The sequence below is a fragment of the Parasteatoda tepidariorum genome, chromosome 2 (assembly GCF_982258835.1).
Source record: "Parasteatoda tepidariorum strain Cologne lab strain chromosome 2, Ptep-v5.0, whole genome shotgun sequence".
NCBI classification, from domain to species: Eukaryota; Metazoa; Arthropoda; class Arachnida; order Araneae; family Theridiidae; genus Parasteatoda; species Parasteatoda tepidariorum.
Genome location: NC_141756.1, coordinates 23,507,836 through 23,522,154, shown reverse-complemented (window position 1 = coordinate 23,522,154; position 14,319 = coordinate 23,507,836). Strand labels below are relative to the sequence as shown.

At 34.4% G+C, this 14,319-nt stretch overlaps 2 long non-coding RNA genes across 2 annotated transcripts; both read right to left on the bottom strand.

Moving 5' to 3' along the window:
- Window positions 1-460: 460 nt before the first annotated feature.
- LOC107438493 (uncharacterized) lies at window positions 461-4,567 on the bottom strand. The gene is made up of 2 exons (XR_001583379.4): window positions 3,820-4,567; window positions 461-901 (listed from the first exon to the last, which is right to left on the bottom strand). It is a non-coding gene; the product is annotated as an uncharacterized LOC107438493 (long non-coding RNA).
- A 4,447-nt stretch (window positions 4,568-9,014) lies between these two features.
- Window positions 9,015-14,195, bottom strand: LOC147814850 (uncharacterized). Its single transcript, XR_015431302.1, has 2 exons — window positions 14,139-14,195; window positions 9,015-9,394 (listed from the first exon to the last, which is right to left on the bottom strand). It is a non-coding gene; the product is annotated as an uncharacterized LOC147814850 (long non-coding RNA).
- Window positions 14,196-14,319: the final 124 nt, after the last annotated feature.

Sequence of the window (14,319 nt, the reverse complement as noted above, 5' to 3'; positions counted from 1 at the left end):
AGTGAAAATACAAACTCCAAACAATAGTAACTTTACTTAAACAAAATTCCATTGAAATTGTTGAAATTAGTGGAAATATCCAAGATGAATTAATACTATCTTACTATAGCGTAGCAACCGGAAAGATAATTTTAGACCACCGCTATTTCAAAAGGTTTCACTACTAATACATTTGTTTATGCTACAGGCTTCTCTAATTTCGAAAATTTTTGCATTTTATGTAATAATAAAAACCACTTTATTTTCAGAAAATATTGAACACCCTAATCCAACCTAATTTAGGTCCCGCAGTTTACTGATCATGAAGACACTGTTTCCAGCAGATAACCGAAGTCGAGCATCACTGATGGCTGAGGCCAGTTTGCTAATTACAAAAAAATATCAAGGAAACACACATTGAAAATTGTACCTAAAACCCAAAATGACGAAGGTGGTGGCCTCTTAATACTAAAAACAAATCTAAAGAATTAAAATGTTTATTACACAAATCCGATGATAAAATTGTAAAACGAAATACAATTTAAAACATGATTTAAAAGTCCACAATGTCTTTCGGCTTTATGAAGGAATACTCCGTTCCAACTCTATTTCATTCCATTTTCTTCATTGACTGATATGTAAGTGATATCATTCGCCAAGACTTCTGGACCAATACTTTCGTCGCTTTCTCCGTTTTTCAACGCATGGTAAGTCAAACTGGAACCCAAGACTACAGATGTACACGCTAAGAGATTATAAGCCACCTTTTCAGTAGGATTTGTTACATGGTATCCAACAGATCCCAGGAGAATGCCGACCCCACACAAGCAAGTGCCAGTTACACATTTAAAATACCCTTTCCATCCTACGTTGTCCATAGCTTGCCTAAGTGAGGTATTACTTTGTCACAAATCGTCAGAATCTAAAATGAAAAACTAAAGTTTGTTAAAAGTATTTTTATGTAGTTAAGTATACAATGTGACTCTTAAGATGTGTATGAGAATATGAGATTTCTCCTATTTCGCTGCACAAAACACGTGCTTTAAAACAAGCATGGTTATAGGTACCTTATCTATTCCTTGCAGGTGTGGTGAAAATATTCTTTTTATTCATGTAAAGAAGTGTTAAGATGCTTGCCCTTAAATAAAATGAAAATTTTCTGTTCTTATATAGCTCAACTTAAGTTTTGAAAAATATTGCATTATGATTTTAGTCAGAAATTTCGTTACTTATATTATAAATTTTTTATAGGATGCGAAGTGTTTGCCTTTGCTAAATAAATTCTGATAATTAAATAATTGGTTTATCAATCCTCATTTATTTCTTCTTGAAAGATTTGATACTTATAATAGGTTAAGGAAACAAAATAAGATTATAGAGACTGTTTTGCATAAAAATAAATCTAAAGATCCAGAGAAAGTGAATAAATTATGAGGATGCTTCCAAAGCCTCACAAAATTTCAATATAACGGTAAGTCGATATTATAAATGTCCATTCAGAATAGACAAATAATTTTCCAACGCCTTCGATTGATTCTAATTATAAATGTGAAAATCTAGAAAAAATTGTTTTTTACTTAATGGTGGGGATATTTATCATGGAATTGCCTAAAGCGGCAGCTATAAGATAAAGAACACATTGATAAAATTTGAATCCAGACTAGGCCCGAAACACTGGAAACACGATTATTTGTCGATGGATAGAAAAAGCTGCGTTTTGTCAAAGCTAAATGCAATAAGCTTCGTTAAAGGAAAATTTTAAATCTTTTTCAAATTCTTGTAAAAAATAAAAAATAAATAAACACACTAAAATTCTAATATTTTAAGCCTGCAAAATATAAAAATACAAGGAAAATATACAGAATTTTTTAAAAAGAATAGTGACTGAAAACATCCAAAAGGAGTTTCCTAGAACTATCTTTATTACACAAACAGGTTTTGATATTCCGCGTTCTACCTTTTTCAGCAATGATTCGACGCAGTTAGCCTTTTTCTTTCTTTCAAACTTATTTCATACCCCCCCCCCCAGTATAAATTTTATTCGCCTTCATTTTGAAAACAAGTGCTAAAATTATACATTAAGGGTGGTAAACATGAAACAATCTAAATATACATAAATGCACACCCTATTTACATGATTTTAAAATTTACCTGATTAACAATGTTAGTGAATTAATAATCAGCCATATCTCAAAAAAAATTAATATATTAACATTTAATATTTATTTAATGAGAGTCAGGAATATACATTGCTAGAAAATTTCTTAAATAAAAAATGCAATTTATAATTTATTTTTATGAAATTGAGATGCAACAGCATCTAGAATACATTTTGGGCACATCCTGTTAATAATTATAATTGATGTCTTCCAATCTTCAGGAGATATATCAAAAGCGTATACATTGAATGATTAATGTGGTCATCAGAGGCGTGGTGGCTCAGCAGATAGAGAGCTCGCCTCCAAACGTGGTAACCCAGTATCAAGTCAAGTAGTCAATACGAATGTCGCACCCTGCTCGCATCGACCACAGTAATGACGTAAAATGTTCTCAGTGATAGACGAATTATGGATTAGCAGTCAGCCTCACTGTGGTAGATTTTCGCGATTTTCCACTCCATGTAACGCTAATGCGGGTTAGTTCCATCAAAAAGTCCCCCACTTAGCAAATTTCTTCCAATACTTTCTTTCAAGTTCAGTGCTTTCTGAATGGGATTCAAACTACGGAAATTCAAACTGGGATTTAAACTACGGAAGGGATTCAGGGCTATGGAATTCAGCATTCAAACCAAAATTGGATCGGCTGTTCAACAATGGATTTAAAATCTGCACATCAAAAATTAAACAAATTATTTAACCATCATGCTGAGTCATAAGATCCATTTAAAAGTTTTCGGAAAAAAAAACTTATTTCTATTTTACGCTAATGCTTCGTTTAATACGCAAAATTTAACTCTTAGCAACTATCGCAAAATGGCTCGACTATATTTGAAATAAATCTTACGAGAATACTATACATCGTATTAAAAACTCTTTACGTTAATTTCTCTTTCATCTGCATAAATAATTCAAACTTTAGAGTATACTAAAAGAGAATTCAGGTAAATTTAAATTATGAAGATTCAAATATTGATTTTTTTTCACAAAAGATCAAAGTATCACACACAAATTCTGGAAGAATTATTCAAGATTATAAAGTCTGGAAGTAACGCACCCACGCGCACTCACACATACATTTATATATTAAAAAAAGTTTTTTTTTAGCGTTTGTAGTTTGTGAGAGGCAAAAATATTCCTCGTTTTCCCCGTCGATCGAACAAAAGAAACGAATAAATGTAAATTTGAAAATAAAAAGTTCTTATGTAAATACCAGTCTGAAGTTTTTATACAATCTGGAGATTTTACATTCAAATTAATTTTTTTACAATAACAAGGCCGATTTTTATGTTTTTAGCTCGAAACAGATTCAATTTAATAATTTTAAGAATTATAAGGAACATGAGTTATTTTGAAACTTATTTTAATACGCATGTTAGGCACTAAAGCTTATCAAATTGCTTAAATCTAAAAGTAAAGTTTTTAAATAAAGGACTTTAAATTACTTAAATCGTAATAATCAAAAATTACATAGATTTGAATGTAAAAAAAAAATCACATTTAATAGCAACGGGAAAATATTTCTCTTCACTTAAATAAGCAAAAATGTCAAATTTGAAATCTCAAGCAAAAATACTTCAATACAAATTAGTTGTACTAAGAAATGCAAATAATTTTAATTAAAAATATATTTTAAAATTTCGAATGCTGAAATCTATCGGAAAAATGCATAATTATACATTACCAAATCAATGTTTTCGACTGTTTAGTAGATTGCTCGGAAAAAAGAAATCACGGCGAAGTGATGAAAGCAATAGTTGAGTTGAGTTGGATGAAGTAGAATAGTTGAGTTAAGTTCAGTTAGATGAAGAAGAGGATTCTTGAGTTGGAAGAAGAAGAGGTTCGTTCGCTCGTTCATTGTAGTGGAACTGGGCGTCTGAGGCCTTACGGCCCTTTTCTCATTCATCCTGAAATTAGACTAAGAAACATACATGACAAAAATAAGGTTTGGGGAGCAAAATGGAGTTCTTGAGAAAAAAATAAATGGCACTGTTCCTCTATTAGGTTGTCCCGCAGTGGACTGATCGTTAAGACACGGTTCCCAGCAGATCACCGAAGTCAAGCATCACTGGCTACGGTCAGTGTGTGGGTGGGTGACCACTTGGATCAGTCTGTGTAGGGATCGAGGGTGTGCGGTATTGGTCCTCGTTAAACTGTGCTACCGTAAAGTGCTCGACTTCGCGTGCAGGTCGTCGGGCTACCGAAGCAGGGGTGCCATCCCCTCCGCAGAGGATCAAAATTGTGATGGCATGTCTTCGGATCATCCTCCGGGATGTTTCCCAGACCGTCGCCAATAGCCCATTGTGCAGCTCTAGTGCGACGTAAATTAACAACAACAACAACTTTTTGGTAATAAAAAAATTGCGAGTGATAAAAAAGTACATGAAAAAAGGCAAAATTAAAGTTCAATGGGAAAATAAACACTAATGAATATTTACAGTATTTACAGTTTGGGAATACATACAAAAGGGGGGGGGGTGCGAGTTAAATGAACTTGAGGATGTGTGTATATGTGTAAGTAAGTTCCCAGCAGATCACCGAAGTCAAGCATCACTGGCTACGGTCAGTGTGCGGGTGGGTGACCACTTGGATCAGTCTGCGTAGGGACCGAGGGTGTGCAGTATTGGTCCTCGTTAGACTGTGCTACCGTAAAGTGCTCGACTTCGCGTGCAGGTCGTCGGGCTACCGAAGCAGGGGTGCCATCCCCTCCGCAGAGGATCAAAATTGCGATGGCATGTCTTCGGATCATCCTCCGGGATGTTTCCCAGACCGTCGCCAATAGCCCATTGTGCAGCTCTAGTGCGACGTAAATTAACAACAACAACAACTTTTAGGTAATAATAAAATTGCGAGTGATAAAAAAGTACATGAAAAAAGGCAAAATTAAAGTTCAATGGGAAAATAAACACTAATGAATATTTACAGTATTTACAGTTTGGGAATATATACAAAAGGGGGGGGGCGAATTAAAGGAACTTGAGGATGTGTGTATATGTGTAAGTAAGTGTGGCTCTGTTAAAGTAGAGACTTGGCGGTCCTGGTAATTACCACTCGTGTTAGGTTGCTCTTTACACTTAAGTTACAGGGATTAGCTTACCCCTGATCAGATCCTAAGGGGTTAGGAAGAAGAAGAGGATATGTGCTCTTCGCTTTTCTCTTCTGTGCTGTAGAGAGAGTTTGGTTGAGGGTGATGAGTTGAGTTGACGGAGAAGTGAAGATACAAGATGATCATGGTGAAGAAGCTTTAAACTAATTCAATGCAAAATTTGTAGCTTTAAACTAATTCAAAGTAGAATTTTGAGGGGCCTCCCTGGCCGAGCGGTATCGCCGGTGCAAACGCTCTGTTAAGCGTGGAGGTAGCGGGTTCGAATCCCGCCGTAACCCTGGATGTATTCTTTTTGATGTCTTTCTCTGAATTGTTCTATCTGTATTTTCTACTTGACAATGACTTATAAGCCTATATTGAGCACACAAGTCAGCAAATGTATGTAATTTCAATAAAAAATAGAATTTTGCAGTTCCAATACACTTTTGAAGAGGTTGAATTGATGATAATGAAGAAGTGACGATAACAAATGATCGCGAAGGACTGAGTTTGCAGTTTTCTGAGACTTCAAAACCAAAATTAGGCGGTTCCAACACTTTAGGAGATACTCACATTCGTTAGAGGAAAACTCTTAACGGAAACACTTTCTTCCCCTGGCGATCAAGGAGGCTAACACCAATGAAATTAAAAAATTGTATTTACGAACATGTGAGATTTATAGGTTAGGGACAAGATAACTCACAGTCATTCCCGGAATCAGGGGCGTGATGATTGGCTTCTTGCGTTGCTTGGTAATATTTCACCTAATCTTGCAGTCCCGAAGTGAACTGATCGTAAAGACACAGGTTTTCAGTCGAACACCGCAGTCAAATATCACTGGCTGCAGTCAGTAGGCGGGTGTGTGACCACTTTGACCAGTCTGAGTAGGGACCGAGGGTGCGTGGTATCGATCCTGGACAAACTGTTCTACCGTAAAATGCTCGACTTCGGACGCAGGTCGTCGTACTACCAAAGCAGGGGATTTCTGCAGATTATCAAAATTGCGATGGCATGTCTTCGGATTATCCTCAGGGATGTTTCCCAGACCGTAGCCAATAGCCCATTGTGCAGCTCTAGTGCGAGCTGTCAACCTACCTTATCTTGCAAAAGGATGTTCCTTACTTCAAGTATGGTGTGAATTTGGCAAGCGTAATTCGTAAGCGTAAGCGTGAATTAAGCAATTCGTAAAGACACAGGTTTTCAGTCGAACACCGCAGTCAAATATCACTGGCTGCAGTCAGTAAGCGGGTGTGTGACCACTTTGACCAGTCTGAGTAGGGACCGAGGGTGCGCGGTATCGATCCTCGACAAACTGTTCTACCGTAAACCGCTCAACTTCGAGCGCATAGCGTCGGACTACCAAAGCAGGGGATTTCTGCAGATTATCAAAATTGCGATGGCATGTCTTCGGATTATCCTCAGGGATGTTTCCCAGACCATAGCCAATAGCCCATTGTGCAGCTCTAGTGCGAGCTGTCAACCTACCTTATCTTGCAAAAGGATGTTCCTTACTTCAGGTATAGTGTGAATTTGGCAAGCCCTATTTATGATTTTCGATGTTAAAATGCTGCTTTCAGTCACCTGTTTTCAGTCTTCGAGTATTTGGGGACGTTAAGCAGCATAGTATATGACGGTCAAGAGACTCTCCACCTTAGTACTCTCGCCGTTCTGCCAAAAGCTTTATAGCGTGAAGGTAGCGGGTTCGATTCCTATAGTAACCCTGCTTCTGGATGCATCTTTGTGATGTCCTTCGTACTATGTACTTGTATTATGCTAACTCTTCTTCAACTTTATAAGAGCTTATTAAACATGCTTTGCAATTAGCATAAAAGTCTGCATATATCTTTTGAAATATAACTGATTAAATATTGCGTGGCTTTTGGGGGGCTTCTTGGCCGAGTGGTATTACCGTTCCGCCAAATTTTTTGTGGTGGGAAAAAGGTAGGTTCGAATAGCATCCTAACCATGCATATATCTTTGTGATGTCTTTCTTTAACATGCAATATCTCTTCTTCCACTTGACATAGTTTAAAAAGTCGCTCTATGTATTGAGAATACAAGCCCACATATATATACCATATCTTAACCAATCGACTCAATTTTCAAATTATAAAAATTATAATGCTTTTACTACAACTACTCAGGCAAGAGATTACAGCTGTTAATGTACTTCCCGACTGAGACAGAAAAGGTCTTAGGTCGATGTCTTGAACTCACTATAAAGTCTCAGCTTTTGTGCACCTTAGTGAAAAAAGCTAAACTAGTATACACATTAATTCATTGGTCGTGAGTTTGAGTCTGAGTTAGATGAAAGTTCGGTTTCTATTTCCGATTTTCTGTAGTTATTAAATTCGTTCTACAGTGATTTCTGATATTTCGGATTGTAAAAAGAAGGTGGCAAGTTTGTACCCTTCGCACTTTCGTTACGCGCATCGGATTTAGCATGCATCCAAGCGACGCCCTGTGTGTACGAGAGCTGTAGTTACCCGGCGTCTGTGTTATACCGTCTGAAAACTGGTCCAATCTGCTTCAAGTGGCTAATATTCCACTGACCTAAATTGGATTAATATCACCAAAAGTATATTTGGAATGCGCTTAATATGTTTTCTAAGCCAGAAGGACATTTTCCTTTGATTTTTATATGGGTGGGAAAAATCCTTAGCAGAAAGTGCGTAGTCTACAAAAAACGAAGAATTTAAGTATGAGTGTAAAAACTAATGCGGTTTTCTATGTCGACCCTTTTTTTAAAATTGATCATACTGAACTAATTTAGATACTTTTCAATTTTCTCAAATAGCATTATTTATAAATTTTTTTATCTTATAACTGGCGTTGAACATCCTATCCAATTCGAGTTTACGACTATCAAAGTTAGAGCTCATAGCTTTGCAATTTTGAACCCAATCTAGAGGACAAGGAAACTTTGAGATCAAGTATTGAGACGAACTTGCCTTAGTGGGGAACTTTTTTATGCAACTAACCAGCATTTGTCGTTACATGGTGAGGAAAACCTCATACGGTTAACCCTATGGCAAGGGGACTAACTCTTGATCCAGCTACCACTGAAGCTATTTCACGTCAGTACTTTGTTCAGTGCGAGCCGGGCGCAGAATTCATATTAATCAGCCATAGCTTTGATTCGAAGCTGGGTCAACTCATTGGAAGGAGGGGTGGGGGATATATCTTCTGAGTCATCACATACTTGAAAAACGTAAAAGCTTATAAGTGAATAGTATAACAGCTTAAATAGAAAAATAAAAGGACTCGAGTAAATTCTGAGTACAAACTCCGGACTTTTGTCAAGATCTGAAATTTTAGACTCCAACCACAAAATTATAAAATTCCTTTGATCAAAAATATTTTCTAATCAAAAATTTCTGCATTCATTCAAAAGTTTTCCTGAAACATAATTTATTTCTTTTTCAGTTTAAAAATTTAACGAATATTAAGGATAGAAAAATTTGTGAAACTTGAAGCATAATTTTTTTTTTATGCTCCTCAACTGTTCATATTTGAAAGATGATAAACAAATTGGACAAATAGTTTTTGCACTGTATTTCAAGGGAATGGAAATGATATGTAATGTTATAGTAATTTATAAGCTTTATTTTTTGCCATGGCTGATTCAACTGATCTTTTAAATTTAGATTTTGAGATTGCTTAATATGGTTAGTGTTATTAAGAAGAGAGTTATGGTACGAGTTTACTGTAGTTAAACTAAATTTTTTTACGAATTTTTTTTTGTGGTCAATGCATTTTCTATGCAATTTAAATCTTAGAAAGAAAAAAACACGTAGCTTATAATTTCATTTATTAAAACGAACGCTGGAATTAGAAAATACCAAACTAAAATCATAAATATTGTTTATGAACAAGAATCGGTTGAGTCATAATCCATTGTTTGCATCAACTTCAGGGTCTTTAGTATCTCAAGTTTTATCTCTCTGTCTTGCATACGCTTATGACATTTTGCAAAGTGATCTTCAAACACCAAGAAAACGACAGCAAGGACGCAAAAGAAACTTGCCAAGTAAGACCATACTGCTATCTCAGGATCAGACGTCCAAAGGATTTGACCGTAGTAGAAAGTAAGTGCAGCCAACCCAAAATGGAAGGCACAAAGAGCACATCGTTCGTCACGTGGCTTATCCTGTGTTCGTTTGTAATCCATAACCTGAAAAGAAAAAAACCATCACTAATTTCAAGAATAAAGAGTATGGTATTTTCACTTATGTCGCACTAGAGTTGCACAATGGGCTATTGGCGATGGTCTGGGAAACATTTCAGAGGATGATCCGGAGACAACATACATACGTCACAACCGACTGTACAGGGAGGTACCCACACCATCCATCCATAGATCGTAATTTTTATCTGAACCAGAGCATGCTCAATCTCCGATCCAGTACCTCCAAAGGTATTGATTTGTTATGGAACTTTAAGCACTGGGTGACCTCGACAGATTTAGTGTACACCAGACACCGTTTTGTGCATTGGAGTTTTTTGCCGGTAGGGATTGAATTCACGAGCTCTCGGACATGGGCTCAACGTCCTGCTAGCCTGGCTATCCGGCAAGGGAATAAATGATTGATGGCATACATTTCAAAAGTTGTTATACCCAGTCAAATTCAAACGGTGACAGTCCCTCAGTGGATTGATTGTAATTTACTGTTCCCTGTAGACCTCTTTGATCAGCATGCAAAGGAGGCCGATGTTGCGAAGTATAGGTCCTCGTTAAACTGTTCTGCTGTAAAGTGCACACTTCACGCAGATCGTTGGGCTACTAAAACAGGGGAGCCAACAGTGGTTTAAAATTGATGACAGGTCTTTGGATCAACCCCAGAAATACTAGATCCTAGAGCATCAACTCTATTGCGAACGAAATTTTTCCAGACAAATTCTGTTTCACATCCACTGTTTTGAAATTTAATGCTTAGAGAAAAATAAGTCCCGTTAAACCTATAATAATCCACTAACTTCCATATGCGGAAAAAAGGTTTTCAAAATGTAAACAAATTACTAACCCGCTGTGCAATTCTGAGTTTTTGCCACAGTTTGTTTGCATTCTGATACTTTTAAATATTTTTCTGCATTTGAAACTTCAAGGTATACTTTAAGTTTACCAGAACTCAATATTTTCATACTTTAAATCTTTATTTATGAAGGTATAGGCGTATTTGCCTTGAAGGGATTATCTTGTCTTAAGTGTGCTTTTTTACAGTTCTTTCACAGAAGGAAAAAAAGCCCCCGTTTAAGTGCCCTGTACTTGACATTAAGCAGCAATTTTATAAAATTGTAGGTTAAATATATCGTATTACCCTAAAGAATTGTCAGGGGTTTAAGAATCATGAAAAATCACAAATAAAAGAATCATCAATTTGGAGAGATACTTTCCCCCTAAAAGAAAATCCTTAATAATCAACGAATAATTATAGATTTTTGAAATGTTTTAAAAGCCCATAACATTGCACATGTAGTAACTGCTATGTTTAAAAAAATGCATTTCCACAACATTAGATTTTTTTCACATTGGTCTTATTTTTAGAATTAGCATTGTTGCCTTAGCTAAAGATAGGAAAAACTTGACCTAACAAACATGAATAACTCTTAGAAATCTCAAAACATTAAAAAAAAGAGCTTATTATTCGTTAAAAAGCATTGTTTCAAGTAACTGCGGAGTTTTCAAAAAATAGAATTAAAGGTAGTATAATCCAAGAATATAATGACCTTATAAGGAAGCATACCATTCGATTTTTTGGTCAAAACTATGTACTAATCACTTAACCACAGTCAAATACCTAGTTTCCTTTTTTTTTGGATTACTTTTAACGGCTAGGCGAAGAATACCATCTAATTTTGATCCTGAAAAGTTGTAAACGGTCAATGAAGTGGTATCCCAGCTTCAAAATTCTACACCACAAGCAACGTGCATCTTGCAGAGTATACACGCCGCCTGCGTTGTCGTCTGCCAAGATCGAACTCACAACCTCCCGATTTCTACAGGCACTGAAAAACTGATTTAGATCTTTTTTAAGGAAAACACATTTCAATAGTTCATTGAGTGACAGGGAATAGTGGAGATTTGGTCTCCATAATTCCATGACGAACGGCATGATTGCAGCAATGTGGTTGACATTGCGCGCAGTCGGCTTTACTTCTTGATAAATTGGTGCCCATCGATCTGAAATTGGAATTATGTTTTTATTATGAAGAGAATTAAGCAGAGTATATTAAGCCCTTAACATACGCATTTTCCAAGGGAAAGAAAATTATTTTTATGAATAAATAATAATTATAGCATGCAATCCTATATAAATGATAAATATAAATTAAAACAATTCCCTTTCTTAGCCTTCATAGTTATTTTCAATTCTTGATCATATTAGAGTGCGAAAATTACAGCTGCATAAAATACGACCCAGCTCGAAATATGTAGAGTGTGCACAGTTTGGCCTGTTAAGCATGCTCTGAAAAACTCGAGAGCAAACGTTAAGGCTGTTCTTTAATAACTTTTTTTTTTATAAGGAACTCTTTTTAGCTAATAACATGCTGTGTTTAGAATTTTTATTGGCCTGTAACAGTTATTCACAGCTGTTAAGTTAGTCACAGGCGTTAGGTTCGAACTTCAGCTAATTAAGAAAAATTTCTAATATGAAAATGTCAGTAAAAAATACGTTTTGTCTTCAGGTGCTTCATTTTTATAATTTTTGCAAAAAAATTTTATGAAATTGCTAAGACCCCCATATTGTTGTACAGTGTAAAGAATTTCATCAGTGTAGAAAAATTTCGCCAAATTCACGATTTTTAAGAAGTTCAAAAATTTGTAAGCAGTTGAGCTATTTGTAAATTTTAAAACTTAAATCAGATTTGTCCTGCAAGCAAGTAGATATGCTGTGTAACTATTTAAATTCTTAGCCTTTGTTTCGCTTCATTCGAGTAATCCAATAATCATTTGTACGATTCAATATATTCAAAACAAAAACTCCGATTAAATAAATATTAATATAAAGCAAGATTATTTATGAAGATTGCAAACTAATAAAATCACGATAATTAGATTATATGCTTGATGTTATTTTTAAAATGTAATAATCGGCAGAAGATTTATTTTTCATCGTTGTATCAAAAGAAATAACATTATCGGTATACTGCTCGACGAAACTGCGCAATTGTAAATAAAATAATCACCATTTTGAGTTATGAATAAATTACAAAACACGTAAATAACATGTTGACACACTGTCAAGTGGTTATTTAAAAGAATTGCAAACGTGGTCAAATAACATAAGGTTCTCAAAAACACATACAGCTCTGAATCAAATTATTAAGTGTGCAGGATATTTACTTAATGACAGCCCTTAAAATTTTTAGAATTCTTGTCAAAAATGAAGTCTAATAAGCATGCACATTAGGAGGACGGAAAAAAAATACCGGAAAAAGTACCATTAATTATATAAATGTAACGACTGATTCTATTAGGAACGTTGAATCCGAATTTAATGCAATTACTCTTTGGTTCAGTGGAGGTAATTCGCTATAACTATTCGAAAGCAATTAGATAATTTTCAAAAATATATAAAAATATGAAGTTTACAGAAAAGAACCATTCGATTTTACAAATTGATTTGGACTCTTCATACGTTTTAAAATTGCACTAAATTTCACTTATTGTACTGTAATCACTAATTATATTGTAAATTTACATTTCTTTTATTAAAATGAAAAGCTTTCCTCTTTTTTAATATTTTTAACTCAAACGATTGAATATTGACTACTGATTTATAAAAATATATATATTATAAAATTGTATTTTCAGTTCAAAATAGAGTATAAAAAGTTTGATTTAGTGAACTTCAAATTACTTTTGTATCTTAATTTTTTAATAGCCTAATTTTTATCAAATAATTATTTAATTGCATTAAATTCTGATTCAACGGCCCCAATTAAAGCGGACTAAATAGTTAATGAGGTGCTTTTTTCAGTATGCATTTTTTTTTCAGTGCTCTTTTTTCCGATGCTTTGGTTTTAGTAATACACACAGTAGCCTTCACGGGTCAATATGTAACCGAAAAAAGGTACAAAAATACGGTGATGAAATAAAAAGAACATGAATATCAGTCCACTTGCCTAGTGAAACTTAGAGTTTTGAGTAATTGTTTTAAACGCGCAGTCGAACTTGTCTCGCGCAGTCAAGCTCATTGAAAATTTTTTCACCACGCCTTCTTCAGATTTTGGTAGCTCTTAAATATTAAATTGCGGCCTTCAACGTGGTTAACATTTTTGACAAAAAGTTTAAAAATATGCATTAAGGGCTCTCACTACGGAACACCTTGTGGAATTGTAGTGTTGTATTACATGATTATATCTAGAGATGGATGAAATTCGTGAACTGATATACATACAAAAATATTTTTTTGGAAAGAGCTAATAAAAAAGCTTTTAAAGCATTTTAGAATTATTTTGTTTTCATAATAATTACTAAAAAAACATTTAAGGTATCTCTCAATCATACCACATTTGCTATCTTACAGATCAACTCATAATAGACAAATGATGAAAAACAAATATTTCTAAAAGAATAAACTATTTGTTAAAAAAAACGAGATTTTTACTAATAGTTTATTCTATTTGTTAAAGAAAAGATTTGTAAAAAAGGGAAAAACACTGGAAAATGTAAAATCCATGTTACATATTCGAATATTAATTTAACTATTTTAATAATATTAACTTCAATTTTTTTAAAAGAAATATTCGTCTTAAAAACAAAATTTCAATCTAATTCATCTTTCATAAATTGATTTACTAGAAACATATAAGCATAAACGTTATCGAGATAACAAATAATTCAATTTTCAATAGTAAATTGACACTCACTCCAATAATTTATAAGAAAAGCAGAAAGAAAAAAAAAACCATACCAATGCAGCTAAAACTTTTCACAATCAGAGAAAGTGCCAACTGATTAACATCAGGCTAGTAACGTGTTAAATTTATGGAAAATATTGTTGCCGGTTTCTTAAACCAATTTGCATTATGGAATACTGGCAAGCAAATAATAATATCAAACAAAGTGCACCAAATCTTTTTAATTACTGAGTT